Source organism: Eublepharis macularius, chromosome 1 (genome assembly GCF_028583425.1).
Source record: "Eublepharis macularius isolate TG4126 chromosome 1, MPM_Emac_v1.0, whole genome shotgun sequence".
Classification (NCBI taxonomy): Eukaryota; Metazoa; Chordata; class Lepidosauria; order Squamata; family Eublepharidae; genus Eublepharis; species Eublepharis macularius.
The window spans coordinates 191,944,347-191,961,692 of NC_072790.1; positions in this window are offsets into that span (position 1 = coordinate 191,944,347).

Here is a 17,346-nt window from a genome sequence, read left to right on the forward strand (position 1 = left end):
ATTCCAAGATAATACTTTACACTCCATATTCATGGTTTTGTTGGTAAGTCTTTTTCATTGTCCTTGATAAATCTCTCCATCTCCCGCTCAGATCTGATGCGTTTTTTTGCCCCTCCAAACTCAAAGGACACTCCTTCCGGTAACTCCCATCTGTATCTGATATTCATGTCCTTCAAAGTCTGAATTAGCACTCTATATTTTTTCCTATCCAATAACACTGATCTGGGCAATTCCTTCATTATAATAATCGTCTTGCCATCAATCTCCAATGGATCTTGAAATTGTTTTGTCACAATCCTCTCTTTCATATTTCTAGTTGTAAACTGCACGATCACATCCCTTGGTAGTTTCCTCTGGGTTGCAATTCTCGAGTTCACACGATACGCCACATCTAGGATAGCCACAATTTCCTCCTCCTCCTTCCCCAGGTAATCAGCCAACACCTCAGTCATCTGTTCTTGCGCTGACTTCCCTTCCACTTCTGGCAGACCACGAAAACGAAGCTGCTTCTCCATGTGTTTAGTTTCTGCAACTGACATCCTCCCCTTCACCAGTCTCATCTCTGTTTGTTGCGTGTCTATTAAATTCTCCATCGCGTCTTCTACTGTTTTAACTCTCTGCTGCGTTCCTTGTAATTCACTGCTAATCGTTTCCACACCTTTTTTCACTTCTGACAGCTCCGACTTTACTGTCTGTGTAACTTCCTTAACCTCTTTAATAAGCTCCAATTTCGTGTCCTTAAGTTCTTTCATCATGTCTATAAGTTTTTTGTCCAAATTTTCTATTGCCGATTGCCACTCTTTTTTCGACATCGTGGGGCTTGCTTTAGCTCGCTCCCACGAATCTGCTCTCTTCCTCAACTCCGTGGCGTATAATTAAACGTTTTCCTTTTTTTTAAATGTCCCAATCTTTGCCAAAATTAATTTTTTATATCCAAAATGTCGGGCGTCTTTTCTCTATGGTTTCTCTATGTTATTATAATCCAAGATGGCCTACTTCCTCTTCCGCTGAAGCCACGACCCTTCCACTTTCAAAGATGGCGATTCCCCACTTCCTGTCCTTTGGCAAGGGCCACTTCCCTCCAGCCACTCTATTGTTGTTACGCACTTCCTGTCTCCCGTCTTCCCACAGCAGGTCTCGCGATGGTGTCTTTTTCCCACAGCTCCAAAACCACAGGTATTCAAAACAATAGTCCGATTTTTGTAATAACTTCTTTAAACTTAGTCTCTTTTAAAATACAACTCCTGCCGAGTCTTCACCTCCTTTTCACTAGTCTGTTGCAGTTTAAAAAGCTACTTTCTTTCCTCTCTGTTTTTGTCAATCTGTCCCGTTTCAAGAGATAGCGATCTTTACCTTCTCTTCAGCTTTCTCGGGTTGTAATCGCTGTTTCGATCTTAAATTCTCCTCTCGACTTCCCTCCCCGATCGAAGCTTGGGTATGTAGGTCTTATGCCAGCCGAATTGGCCCCAAAATTGCCGCAGAGATTATAGCCGACCCGTCGCAAGGTGGGACCTCAAGGATCGGGGGGGAGACTCCTTGTGTAGAGCCCCCCCTCGTCCGAGATCTAGCTCACCCTAGGGTCTTGAGCGTTCTTTGCCTGCTCCCCGCCTGAGAGCAGTCGGCCGCGGGTTATTTTCACCCCTCCGGCCGGTTAAAACGGCAATCCGGTCAGCTCCACAAATGGAGCTGCGTTAGACCTCCATGAATCCCAAACCGGGATTCCCAATTTAGATATACCAGGCAATAGTATATGTCTGTATTTATGCCAAATTTTAATCGATCATTTTTTTTAAATTAATGAGAGTGGCTAGGTTAAAGGCCTCATAATACTTCAAGAGATCCGGAAGTCCCAGACCTCCTCTGCCTTGTGGTCTTCTGATCCTATGAGCCTCTTGTTCCCATATGAAGTTATTTAATGTTGTTTGCCAGAGCTTTATCTCTTGCTTTGTTAGTACTATGGGTAAAGTTTGAAATAAAAATAGAAACCCAGGCAAAACAAAACTTTTAACTAACTGCAATCTATCTGCCCAAGTAAGGCTTTTTCAACTACATTTCTGTATTTGTTCTTTTATATTCCTATAAGTACTGTCATAATTATAATGTTTCAACTTATCTAGATTTGTTGGTATCTGTACCCTCAGATATCTCCATTTTTCTTTTATCCAAGTATATGGGAAACTTGATTTCAACACTATTTGGACTGAGGGATTAATTTTGATAGGATATATCAATGACTTATTCTGGTTGACCCTTAGTCTTGATAAGGAGGCATATTTATGTAGAATTAATTGTAATTCAAGTAGTGAGGTATGAGGATCTGAAAAGTAAAGGGTCATATCATCTGCATATAAACTTAATTTATGCTCCACCTCTCCTATTTTAAGCCCCTTAAACTTGGTGTTCTGTCTAATTTGTTCTGCAAGGAGTTCCAGCTCCACAGCAGACAACAATGGTGACATAGGGCAGCCTTGTCTTGTTCCTCTTTCATAAATTTTTTTCTGAAAATACATTGTTTACTTTTATTGCTGCCATTGAATTTTTATACCAAGCATTTACTGCAGTCCTCATTCTTTGTCCAAAATCCATTGCTGTTATTAGTTCTTTAATAAACCCTATTCCCAAAGTATCAAAAGCTTTTTCTATATCGACTGCTAAAATTACAGAATCTATTTTTTTCAAAAATTGTATGATGTTCAGTGTTCTTCCAATATTATCCATTAACATTCTATTTGGTATGAACCTTGTCTGGTCCATTCCAATATAGTTACTTACAATTTTTTGCAGTTTGTTAGCTAAACATTTATAAAATATTTTTGCATCTACATTAAGGAGAGCAATTGATCTATAGGAAGATGGATCAACAATCTTTTTTATAAATGGGTATTAAATTGGCTTCTGACCATGTCTGTGGAACTCCCTCTGTTCACATTACGTGTGTGTTATGTGCCGTCAAGTCGTTTCTGACCTATGGCGACCCTATGAATGAAAGACCTCCAAAACGTTCTATCTCTAACAGACTTACTCAGATCCTGCAAACTGGAGGACGTGACTTCTTTTATTGAGTCAAGCCAGCTCATTTTAGGTCTTCCTCTTTTCCTGCTGCCTTCCACTTTTCCTAGCATTATTGACTTTTCCAGAGAACCTTGTCTTCTCATGATGTCAGTCAGGGAGTAAATCCAACGCGTCTGAACTGAATGCTTTACTGGTTTATTCCCTGTGCTCTTGAGAAAGCTGAGGCACATTTGTGTTCACGCGAAACAATCATTGCAAGCTAGCTGATTGTCGGGCCGACGGGATGCTTATCTTCTCTGCGGCTTGGAGAGAGCTGGAAGACAACTGCAATTACTACCCTCCATGAGAGACTTGCACACAGTTGCTAATTGAAATTAGTTGAGAATTGTAGCTTTTATGACCTGTCTTTCATCACTTGGAGCCAAAAGTTTATTTGAATTTATGTGTTGTGGCTTGTATATTCTCAATCTAGATGAATGACTATGTATATTGTAATGGATTCAACAATGATGATGATGTAATCAATTTATTTTTCACACTTCCATATTGTGCACTGTTGTTTATTATTATGTTGAATTAAGAAAAGATTGGTTGTATTGCCGACATAGAGAACCTGTGTTTTTTCTTCTGTATCTTGCTTGCTCTCTCTTTAAGAGCCTCTGTTCTAGCCAGTGTTCTCATGATGTGACCAAAGTATAATAGCTTTAGTCTTGCCATTTTAGCTTCTGAGGAGAATTCCGGCTTGACTTGATTTAGTACCCACTTATTTGTCTTTCTGGCTGTCCATGGTATCTGCAAAACTCTCCTCTAGCACCACATTTCAAATGAATCCATTTTTTTCCTGTCAGCTTTCTTTACTGTCCAATTTTCACATCCATACATGGCAATGGGGAATACCATAGTTTGGATTATTTTGATCTTGTTTCCCAGAAAGACATCTTTATCTTTAAGGATCTTCTCTAGCTTCCTCACAGCTGCTCTTCCAAGTCTCAGTTTTCTTCTGATCTTCTTTTGTTCACATTATAAAGTTGGCTAATTCCGTTAAGGGTTTTTAAAGCTCATTTTGGAATAATTTTAAAAATTCCACTGTGAACCCATCATGGCCTGGGGATTTATTAGTTCTAAGTTGTGCTATCCTGCATTTCCCACTTCTGTATGGGTTGTTCTAGCCAGTGTGTATGTTCCTAGGAGAGTCTTTTTACTACCTGATTTTGTTTGAAATATAATTTAATTTTGTTCAGATCTGGCTGATAAGATATGTAAAGTTTTTTATAAGTAATTGCCAATTGTTTTGCTATATCCTTCGATGTTGTGTAGTATGAACCTCTATCATCTTTTAAAAGATCTATCCTTCTAGCTAGTTGACATTCTTTGACTCTCCAAGATAAAATTTTTAAGGTCTTTGGCATATTTAATCAAAATCTCTGTTTCAAATATAATAATTGCTTTTGTACCTGGTCTGATTCTGTAGCTTCAAAAATTTTCCTTTTGTCTAATAGTCGCTTATATACTCTTTTACTGCTTAGATTTCTATATGTGATCTCTAATTGTTTAATTTCTGCCATCAATTCCATAATAATCTGGGTTTTTTACTTTTTTTCAGGGCGGACTGCAGAGTAATGATTTTTACCCTTGAGACCGCTTTGATTGCATCCCATGGGTGATTCCATCTTTGTATTTTCCTTTAAAATTATTAATTTCTTGTGTTAGTTTTTCTACAATCTCATCTTTCAAAAGTATTGAATTATTTAGCCTCCACATATATTGTTTATGTGCTTCTTCCAACTTAAATAACTGACAGTCCACAAGTGCATGGTCTGTCCACAGGGTTGGTCCAATATCCAAGTCTGCTATTAAATTAAGTAAATCCCTGGAAACTAATAAATAATCAATACGAATGTGCATCATAAATCTAGGGGAATAATATGTATCGTTTCTAATATTTTGATGTAAATGCAACCATGTAGCCTACTAATTGAAAGCAGGAAAATAGTTCTAGTAGCTTGGTTGGTTTCCCACAGCTATCAGCTCTTATCTGTTTTACTTTAGATCTATAATTTTATCAGCAACTATATTAAGGTCCCCTCCTATTATCATAGAGCTTGAACAATGAAGAATTTAAGAATAACTTTCTTCAGCAGTGCAGGACAAAGAAGAGTAAAATTTTAAATTGGGGCTCAAAAATAACTCTCATTGAAAACATTAAATCCTCATGGGGTAAAATTGACCCCCCCACCACCACCACCACTTTTAAAGCACAAGACAGTTTATTTTAAAGAAAGCAATCATTTTTAACTGAAACACATCCGGGAACTTAGCCAACAATTGGGTCTTTTCTCTTTGTTGTTTCTTTTTTTATGTTTCATTTCCTCTGCCAAAAGAAGGCTTTTTGATTCTTGGTTTTGACCATCTGAAGATTACAAACTATTTTTTAAAACATCATAACTAGCTCAGAAAGCAATCATTTTATAATACTGAAACTGCAACCATGTGTGAGTGTCCCACCACTGCCACCATGTGTGATTTGCTCGCAGTTGCCAACAGGTATCACTTGCTTGCAGTTGCCAACAGATGTCACTTACTTGCAATTGACACCATGTGTGACTTGTCCACAGTTGCCACCAAGTGTGAGTTGGCCGCAAACAAGGAAAAAATAAGCATATAACAGACCCTTGCAATGGAAAGGGGCATTCCATTCCTGCCAGAAAATATCTGCATTCTTTCTGCTAGCCTTCTTGTAGCCTTGCCCTCAGGCTGCACCTGTTGTAACCTTACAATTAAGAGTGCTTCCTGAATAACAAAAGGAAACAATCAGCTCAGTGCCCAGCCTTGTCTTGCACGGGGCTAGAATGAACTCATTTTCCAAAATTGTGATACAGTTCAATTTGAGCTTTTCAAGGTAGCTATGAGGCAGAAGGGAAGATTTGATAGAGCACAACAAAGAGAAACATCATCATCATCATCATCATCATCATCACAACATTCAATTTATATTCCGCCCTTCAGGATGACTTAACACCCAATAAGAGTGGTTTACAAAGTATGTTATTATTATCCCCACAACAAAACACCTTGTGAGGTGAGTGAGGCTGAGAGAGCTAGAAGCTGTGACTGACCCAAGGTCACTCAGCTGGCTTCAAGTGGAAGAGTGAGGAATCAAGTCCGGTTCTCCAGATTAGAGTCCTGCGCTCTTAATCACTACACCAAACTGGCTCAGTGGACAGATCAGTGGATAGGTAGCTAGGGGGACATCTAAAGTTCCAGGTTGAATGGCTTCTTCAAGTCTGGTAAATGTGAAGAGGTTCAGAGAATGCCTGCAAACATGTCCAGGCTTATCTTGCAGGGGGCCAGAATGACCCCATTTTTCAAAACTGCAATACAGTTCAATTTGAGCTTTTCTATGTGGCTATGGACATAAAGGAAGCTTTGAGAGAGCACAAACCCAGAGCTTTTACCTACTCTTACTATATATACAACAATTCAGGTTGAAAACAGTGGTTTCCTTGGGAGTAATTTTAATCCCCAGTTCCAAAACTTGTGTCAGACACCAGATCCAAAATTGTGAATTTTTTTGCACAACAAATATTTATTGTTTAAAATTTATCTTCATAATTTATATTTTCACTATTTGTTCCACCTTCCTATAAAATGGAGATGATACTTGTTGGCCCATCTATTTATACATGGAAACAGTGCTAAAATCATTTTTCAATATTTGTTGGGGTCACTAGAACCCCTAAATACAATTATGCTAAGTGCTTTCACATTTAAGCCAAGTCTATTCGGGGCCAGAATGACTCTTTTCACAAGTTAGATGAACCTCAAACTTAAAAAATAAAGGCAATGGGGAGGGAAGAGAGGGACTTCGGGGCATTGAAGTTCATTGGAGAGAAAGAATAACAAGAATTGGGTAAACCAATTTTTTTTCAATGACTTCCAGGGTCAAAATAACCTCTGTTTCCTTGGGAGGGTTAAAAACAGGACCATTTTAACTCTAATGATTCTGTGAAACCATGAAGAATTAAGAGTTTTACACTGATCTATGTCAACCCTAATTTTGGTCATTTGTTTCAAATGGCTATTCTTTAATAGCTCTGTTCCACTTGTTATGATTTACATCCCCAGATAGTTCCAGGAGAAAGTAGTCCAATTATAGGGAAATATTTTGATCAGGAGCTTTCTAGATTGAATTGATATCTAGAATTGGTATAATTTCAGATTTTTCAATATTATTATAAAGCCCAAAATCATACTATATAGGATTGCCAGGTCTCCTTCACCTCCCAGCAGGAGGGGGAGACCTGGCCCTCGCCACTTTTCTTTTCCTTGCACAAATCCAAGAGCATGTACGTGCTTTGCACCAGGTTGATCTGGGCCCCAAACAGGCCTGATTCAGCTCATTTGGGGCCCAAATCAGCTGCGGGAGCACACCCATCGGACAGGTGAGTGGTGGCAGGGGGTAGTGTGTGGGAGTGCAAGATCCTCCACCTCCACTGGGGGAACAGCAACCCTAATACTATCCCATTCTATTTCTGAATTTGGGGAAAATGTATTTATGGGGAAGAAACAAATCATTGTTGGCACATAAGGGCATATATCACATTGGGGGATGAGCAGCTGTATGAGCCAGAGGTTGTGTAGTTGACACCATTGGGTCCTTTAATTGTATTTTCTGGGTTGATATGTGGGCAGAGTTGGTATCTCGATCTGTTGCAACGTCTGGTTCCTGTGTTAGTGACTCTTTTAGCTGGTCACCAACACAGGAACCTGATCCTGTGATATATGTCATTATGTGCCAACAATGCCCCTCTGCTCTGTACATAGGACAAACAAGCCAACCTCTGTGCAAAAGAATAAATAGACACAAATCTGACATCAAAAATGGCAATATCCAGAAACCAGTTCGAGAACACTTCAATCTACCAGGACACTTCATCAAGGACTTAAAGGTCACCATAGTTCAATGGAAACATTTCAAAAGCAGAATCCAATGGGAAGCTGCTGAATTGGAATTCATATGTAAATTTGACTCAATCAGACTTAGACTGAATAGACTCTGGATGGTTATCTCATTATCAGAAGTAACTGCCTTTCAGGCATTCCATTCAGATTCAGCTACAGAGGGGAGGGGCCACACACAGCCTGGATTGTGCACTCCACCTCTTTCATGACTTTTGCAACTGATTTGCATCTACTCCTTCCCCCCTCCCCTCATCACTTATATATCTCAGTTTCTTCATTCCCTCCATGCATCTGACAAAGAGAACTTTGGTTCTTGAAAGCTTATGCTACAATAAAGTTGGTTAGTCTTAAAGGTGCTACTGGACTCTTTACTACTTTGCAACTACAGACTAACACAGCTAACTCCTCTGAACAACAACAATAGCAACTGCACTTATATGCTGCTCTTCTAGACAGATTAGTGCATCACCCAGACCTGTGAACAAGTTAGTGTTATTATTATCCCCACAATTCAGCTGGGGAGCTAGGGCTGAGAGTGGCTTACCCAAGGCTACCTACTGAGCTCATGGCAGTAGTGAGATTCAAACCAGTAGAGTGCTGATTCGCAGCCGAACCACTTAGCCACTGTCCTACAGTAGCTCTCTAGTAGTGGCATAACACCATCACACTGATGGCAATTTTTAAATTTATTTTTCTCCCACTAATCAATAGAGTGGCAGTGGGTAGCAGGGATTCCTGGGGCTGGCTGGCAACCTTAGGAATTTCTAACTACAAAAAATTACTAAAAATTACTAAATTATCATTTTTGATAATGCTATGGGGTCTCTTAAACTTGACAGTTTAAGGCCTTGCAGCATTATCTTAATCTAAACCTAGGAGGTTATTTGAGGAAGGCACAAACACTGAGAATGTGGGCATTAGAAGTACAAAAGTGTATGCTTGTGTTCACCTGTGAATTGGCAGGGGGTATGTAGATATATATTCCTTCAGATTAACTCTTCTTTTGAGCCCCAAAGATGGGCAATATCAGCTGTTTTGGGGAAATGTGTTATTTTGAAATACAGATTACTAGAGTATTTTTAGGTGGGTAGCCGTGTTGGTCTGCAGTACAACAGCAGAATTTGAGTCACAGTGCGATTTTCAGAGTGCAAGCTTTAGAGAGTCAGAGCTCCCTTCTTCAGATGTATTTTTGACAGGCCTCCTGTCATTTTATGGCATACAGAAAATCCACAGTGGAAGGATTTCCCTGGACTTTCTTTCTGGAATCAGCTCTACCTGTTGCCATTCTGCAGCTATTACAGGCACAGGAACTCTGCCAGAGAAGTGGCAGCCCTACAGATTACCATTGGTCGTACCCCTTTTGTTTTCTACAGTAATCTCTACAGTCATTCTGGCTGGTAAACAAACAGGGGGAAAGATGCAATGAGGTGTAAGAATAGATTTGCACAGGGCAGACAACTGAACATTTAATTTATTTACCTCTCTTAACAGATACCTGGGGTGACATTTATTAATAAAAGGCATTATCAGGTGTCTGATATGTAGCTCACAGAAATTAATTACCCAGCTCCTGGTAAAACCATAACAAGCCTGCAGTGCTGTAACGTTTGCGCTAATTGAAAATGAGATAAGTGCTGTGGGTGCAATTTGCATTCAATGCAGTGCATTAATTATCTTCAGTTCTCTTCATGATAAATATACCTGACTGAATCACTCTGTTAATTTGCCAGGTAATAGAGTTATAAGTGGATTCCCTTAGGTGACCCACTAAAGGCATCAACCCTTCTGGAACACTGAGGCTTTGGTCTCTCCCAAGTGCTTCAGTGGGTTAGTAAAAACTCTCCAACCTAACTACCTCTGTCACTGCCCTATTTCAAAGTCTTCCAAATAAACTGTTAAAAATACAGTACAGTGTTGCTTTGTTTAATGCATTGAACATTAAGGCTTAGACCCATCTGAGTTTATATTGTGTTCCTGGGATCAACACACTTTTTGTTGTGCTCAAATGATCATAATTTTACTGTTTCAGAGTCCCATGAGAAATACCTAGACAGATCATGAGAGGGAGGATAGGAAGGGTTACATCAGTGTTTAGTTCTCATGGCCTCTTCTTACATGCCCAGGGTAATGCCGATTGCCACCCTGGGGTTGTGAGCAGTCCGTAGAGCTTTCTATAATATGATATGCACTTCTTATTAGCTGGATCATAAGCCCTCTCACAAATGCACTTCAAGCCACAGTAGAAAGCTACCCGGCTGGGGCAAAACATTGCTGTCTCCTGACAGGGAGACTAGAATGTGAATGGAATGTTGATGGAATACAGAGTGATTAGGTGTGATTGGTTCCTGCGCTCCCTTCCTTAGAACATGCAGCACTCTTGACAATAAAGGTGCTTGAGGGATTCTCCTTAACAAACCCCTCAGACATCCTCTCCTCGCTTCCCTATTCAAGAAACCCCAACTAAAATCCTATCCAGCAATCAAGGGACATCTCTGATAAGTTTAGACTTTTCCTGGGAAAACTTAATCTAAACTTTAAGTTCACTGTCCAACTCCAGGGATACTTAATTAAAACTGTAGCTTTGTCATCTGGTACCAAGAATAATTAATCAAAACCTCCCCAGCTCCTATTGTCACACCCAGGAAGGCCAATTAAGGTTTCTTAAACCCTTTGTCTATCCCAGGAGAGAACCATTAAAGTCACCTTCTTGCCCCAGGGCCCATTTTGCCCTATAATTGATCGAGCCTTGCCCCAGCCAAAGTGTGCATGCTTACTTGGATCCGAGCACTGTACCCTCGGATCCGTCTGAGCCTCCTGAAAAAGGATGCTAGTTGTTCGAGCCCTCTACCTCCACTGACTTCTCTACTCCTCCGATGGTAACTATTACCCGAATTCCATAACCTATATTCAGCATCCTCACTGTTTTCCTTAGGAATCTTGTATACATGTGATTTGCTTTGTCTTTTCTTGTGTGTCTGAATTTCCCCTTTTAATAAAGACTACTTGCTTCAGAAAAACACCCATCTAGTCAGTTTTCTTGGGGAAAGGAGCTGGTAAAAATTGGTGGAGGATCTTTCTCGTTACCGCCTCTCGAAGCTTCTCCTTGTTTGCTAATTTCCCCAACTCCCAAGGAAACCCATTTAGGTAACAGGGTCAGATAGCAATTTTCCCCAGGCCAGTTTAGCTAGGGATCCTGACAGTGTTTTGCAAGGGTCACTGGGTCTGTGGGGGGATAGTTGTGAATTTCCTGCATTGTGCAGGGGGTTGGACTAGATGATCCTAGAGGTTTCTTCCAACCCTAGGAGTCTATAATTCTATGATTGTCCCTTCATGTGGTAAAAGCTGGTACTGAGTACATGACAGCAAACACTAGTTTCAATGTGCTTCCTAATGTTATGATACACTTGACACTGTCAAGCTAGAAGCTTCGTACTAATCACAGGCCTGTGTTCCTTTCTGTCCCAGAAGAGGTCTAGGCTAGACATGGGCACGAATGGAAAAAAACTGAACAAGCTGTTCGTTGTTCGTTGCCATCCACGAACAATGAACAACGAACAGTAACGAACATGACCCTATTCACAAACATGTTAGTTGTTCGTAGCCTCTTAAAGATCCCTTTAAACTATCCGCTGGCAGGGTGCAGGGGGAGTTTCCGCCTGCCACCTGCCAGCTGATAGTTTAAAGGGCCCTTTCCTGCCACGTGCAAGGGGCAGGGCCCTTTAAACACCCCACAAACTGACCTTCCCAATGTCCAATATCCACCAAATTTGCAGGGGACACAGTCCTCACTGTCCTCCAAAGACCTCCCCCCCCCAAGTTTCAGAGAGATTGCTCCCCGGAAAAGGTATGATCCATGTGTGTGTCCCCCTTTGCTGTCATTTTTTCTTCACAGTGGCAAAAACAGAACTGCCTGTTGGAAGGCAGCTACTTTGAGGAGTTACAAACTGACCTTCCCAATGTCCAATTCCCACCAAATTTGTAGGGGATATAGTCCTTACTGTCCTCCAAAGAGCCCCCAAGGTTCAGAGAGATTGCACCCCAGGAAAGGCATGATCCATGGGTCCTTCCCTTTGTTGTCATTTTCTCTTCACAGTGGCAAAAATTGGACGGTCTGCTGGAAGCTACTTTGAGGGGTTACAAACTGACCTTCCCAATGTCCAATACCCACCAAATTTGCAGGGGACATAGTCCTCACTGTCCTCCAAAGACCCCCCCCAAGTTTCAGCACCCCGGAAAAGGCATGATGCGTGGGTCTCCCCCTTTGTTGTCATTTTCTCTTCACAGTGGCAAAAACAGGACTCTCTGCTGGAAATACTTTGAAGGGTTAAAGCCAGAAGGAGTTCAGACAGAGTTCAGTCCCTGCCGTTGCCAGGGGAATTGATTGAAAGGCCCCAGACTGTCTGGCGTGACGAACAGCTGACGAAGGCAACGAACGAGGCTTGCAACGACCACTTGTTCATTTAGAATGGAGCCTCATTAACGGCTTGTTTGCGAACAGACAAATGGGCTATTTATGGGTTTTTTCCATTCGTGCCCATGTCTAGTCTAGACACACATGGTTCTGTGTAATTTGTTGCTTATATTGTTATAGTTTTATCCTTCCTTCTTCCAATAGAAATATAGACAGCATCTCAACACCACCACAACCTTTTATCCTTACAACAAGGTTTGTTATTGGTCCATTGACAGCAGGCAATCCTTTGCCTCTGGCCTCAATCCACTGCCTTCAATAATTTGAAAAATAATGGGTAAGGAGGTTACATTGGTGGTGACATTCTAAGAATTTCCTCAGTTTCTATTATCTTTATCATATAAATTAGGAGAAATTCCTAGACCGTCACTCGGAAGTGATATCATATCCTCCTGAAACTCTGTCCTCCTGGGCACAACAACAAAATCTCCTTGAATTTATCAGTGCAGGGTTGGCAACACTACTTTAAAAAAACCCCTATGAAATAGATTAAACTGCCAGTGATTGGCCTAAGCTTCAAAGCTCAGCATGGATTTGAACTTGAGCATGAATTTGAACTAGACTAGGACTCCAAGATGACATCAGCAATCTTCTGAAACACAGCGTTTACCTACACACAATCTTTTATGTGAGAATCAGGCAACATGAAGCAATCCATGTTAAATGGTAACGCATTTTAATTTATTCTTTGAAAAATGCAATTGTTGTATATCTACAATACCTCAGTTTTTCACCTGTAAAATGACCAGCCTAAACTGTAAATATGGCATTTTATGCTATGTATATAGATTATATTACATGACTTCAATGCTTACAAAATAATTTCTCATTAAAATTTGTATTCTCATTAATGTTTGCAAAACATGAGGTCATCTACTCACCAAAAATAATTTGCTTTGTTGTAATAGCTTGGGAGTTAATTATATTTTGTGTGAAATACAAATTAATTGACTCTGGTTATACCAATAACAATTAGGAACAAGCAGATGTAGATATATACTATCTGGTTCCATCATGTATTTTTCCCCCTCCTTTCCCCACCACTATCATTTATGGCAAAATTAAGCTATAAAACCATATGTACTCATGGTAAAGCACTAAAGCAGCACCTGGATGAGGAAGCACGGCTCCATCCATATCAACAAATATACACGTGGATCTCCCATCCTGGATCAGGGCGTTTACTGGAGTCTGCACATACGTTTTGTGTCAGGAAATGGCAGGATGTGCAGAGTCATTGTAAAGAGATGCAATGCCCATGAACTATGACAGTTACCAAAATACTGGCACAACAAGATGGGGAGGATCTGGAAAAGATTCTTTGCTAACTAACACATTATTCTGGTAACTTACAAACACAAACAATTTGATATAGTTCTTAACAATAGACTGGAGTTTATTGGAGTTTCCTCAAATGGAGTTTCCACATTTTCCATAATAATTCCACTTTAGTTTATATTTGACAGTTCTATCTGGAAATAATCTCTGCCTATACTATGTTAATAATATATTCACTATTTTAGGAGAGCAATTTTAAGGTGCAGTCCTTTTCCCCAGAAGGTTTTAATTCTTGGATATGTTCACCAAGATGAACACATCCACCAAGATTTCGCTAAAAGATTATGGCTTTGGCCACTAATTTAGGTCACTTTAGAAAAGGATTAGACAAGTTCATGAAGTATAATAATAACTCAATGTACACCCATAACCATGATAATAAAATGGAACTGCCATGCTCAGAGGCTGTATACACCTCTGAATGTCAGGTGCTGGGAGTAAAAATGAAAAGGTTTATGCCACTTTATGCCCCATTTGTGAGCTTCCTAAAATATCTGGCTTGCTTTTGCTGGAAACGTAATTGATGGACATGTCATTCAATTCAGCAAGTAGTTCTTATATTCTGATCTCATTAACAGTGGTGGTTAATTTAATTCAAAGACCTATATCCAGTATCTGATATTGGGGACCTGGTTTCTATAATGCCAGTCTGGAAATGAATAAAGTTGGGATTAGAATTACTTTGATTAATGTATTTACTGGGGCTTTTCCACACAATTGTGCTGATAAATGTAAATGTAACAGATTCTGTCCAATAGGAGACAAATGCCCTAGAGCAATCAAAATGCCTCTGATCCCCACCTGTAGCCATTATTTGCATTTTGAAAGAAAAACTGAGTTGTTGTGAAACTTATGTGGTTATTCTAGGAGGGGGAGGAGGGAGAGGAAAGAACTGTTAACAAAAATCTTAACTTTGACTCTGAAGCACATTTGTTAAATAGCCTTCCTAATGGCATTATTGCAGCTAAAAACAGAGACTTGAAAATGCTGTATACATTATTACTCTCATTATCCACCAACTGCAAGAATGTTGCACTAAAACTAACTCAAAACACCTCAGGGAAGGTAATTGCTACTAATGGATCTGAAGTGTGTAAAATTGGGCATTATTACCCCGTCATCATATCCTTGAATTGCTGAAGCTGTAGGATATCACAGTTACTGGGCTCACTCATCTCTCAATCACGGGAGAAATTTGAGAAAAGTGGACAGCTCTCCTTCATTTTGCATTAGAAGGAAAATTCAACAACAACAGCTCAATATTAAAGCAGCCTGTTTGTGCCCTTGGGGTTTGCAGAGGGTCAGCATTTGCTTTTCTAAACCAGCATTTTCAAAGCACTAGGAAACACCTACAAATGTTACTTCAGATGAACATTTCCCCAGTGACTGAATATTATCATATTTAGGACTTCACACAACATTTTGCTCTTCAGTAGATAGCCACAAATTTCTACGCCAGGAAAGTTCTCCTGTCCAAGTCCCACTGAAATCAAGGGGAGTTGTGCCACTTCTTTTCATTTCAACAAGACTTGTTCAGGAGGACTTCCCAACAAACTGTGCCTGACATCCACAAAATGTGAACACTTGGAAATTGTGTGTCACCCTCCCAAATAATGTAGCAAGGAGTTCCTTTGTTTCTGAATTCTGCAAGTCCATATAGAATGGATAAGATGTTTTGACTGAAGCATTTAGTCTTGATGAATCCAACACAGTCTCCTTTGCTACCCCTAATGTTTTCCATAACCCTGTCCTGAAGATTCCCACTGGGTACCCCCAACCCCTCAGTTCTGGCAAATGGAATCTGAAAAAAATATTGCTTCTTAGCAATGTCCAATGAAAGAGAAAGGGAAGAAGGTTTCCCTATTTAATATATTGTAAAGGGCTCTGAGCCCTGACCTGGATAGCCCAGGCAAGCCCAATCTTATCAGATCTCGGAAACTAAGCAGGGTCAGCCTTGGTTAGTAATTGGATGGGAGACCTCCAAAGAAGAACAGGGTCTCAATGCATAGGTAGGCAATGGCAAACCACCTTTGTTAGTCTCTTGCCTTGAAAACTCCATCAGGGGTTGACATAAGTCAGCTATGACTTGACAGCCCTTTCCATCACCAAAAGGCTCTGAGGATGGTGATTTTACAATGAGAAGGAGTATGAAGACTCTCAACAAAAAGCCTGGGCCAAAAATAATGTTATCAAACGTGACACCAAGCAAATAATTGTCAGGGTGGTGTTCCAAAGTCAAGGCACCATGGCAGAAAGGGCTCTGTTTCTAATGCCAATACCTTACTTCAGAAAACAAGGGCTCACAGAGCTGGATATCTGTAAATGACCTTAACCGATGGCTTTCTCCATCCCAATGAACCATCCCACAAGAGCCTTTTCAAAACCCTCTGTTCACAGAAAGGGGTGGAAAGGATCTCCCTCCCACCTAGGGAGTTAAAACTAGTCTCTCTGAAACTGCACATAGGCAAATGAAGCAGGTTTTATGATGGCACCCAAAAGGCTAGAACATCGAGTGGGAAAAAGATGGCGTCCTGAGAAGACACACCAGCGTAGCTCCTGCTTTTATCTGGCTTTAAGATAAGTGTCTGTACTGAACTTTGTATTTTGATAAAGCCGCAGTTTGTTTGGATTTTGCACCTTCAAGGACTCTTTCCCAGGGAACTATAGTGCATTTCTTATCTCCCTCAGGCTGTCTCGCTTCCCCCTGGCAGTAGAGCTGAGAGCCCACGGCTGGAGAGTCAGGCGGCACTGCCGAATAAATCAGGGTGATGCTGACTGGTTTTTGATTGAAGACCTTAACTGATGGGCTCCTCTTATGGGAGTAAGTGGTCTTGGCCCAGATCATTTAACTCTTCAGAGGAACAGAATCAAGTCAACAATCAGTGTAGATCTTATAAATCTGTCAAAATCGGTGTTCCCCCATAACTTGCAACTTACCTTATACTAACTGAAACTGAAACAAACAAAATTAATTACAGCAATCTAACCGCAGCATGGATAACTGCGGCCAGATCACATCTGTTTATGTGTGTGTGTTTGTTTGTTTGCAAAAGCCAAACCCTAATATTCAAAATGCCCCACTATCCACTTTGGGGGGATTTTCACATCTGTTTTTGAAATAAAATATGTCAAATTGTTTGGAAGGTTCAGGTATTGAAAGGAAGAGTGAATGTGTCCCTATCGCAAAGGCAATGGGACCAATAATTCTTAATTCAGTTGCAAGTAAATGATATGTCAAAGCAGAAGGAACATATTCACATTTGGGTGCTCATCTGGATTCTCATTTAAAATAATACATTGAGCATGGTTGACCTCCACATCTGGATGCACATTCAGTCATGCGTCTGACTGTGACTCTTGCCAGTCTGCAGTACATTGCTTTCAACAGAACACACATTCCTGTCCATCTTCTTCCTGAATAGTAATTTATGAATGATTAGGATGTGAATTTGGGCAATAGTCTTGCCATACAGCACTAGCAAGCAATGAATCCAACACCACTGTATTGCAACAAAACAGCAAGAGTCGCCCTGGATGCCTGAGTAATTGGGGAGCTCTCTTTC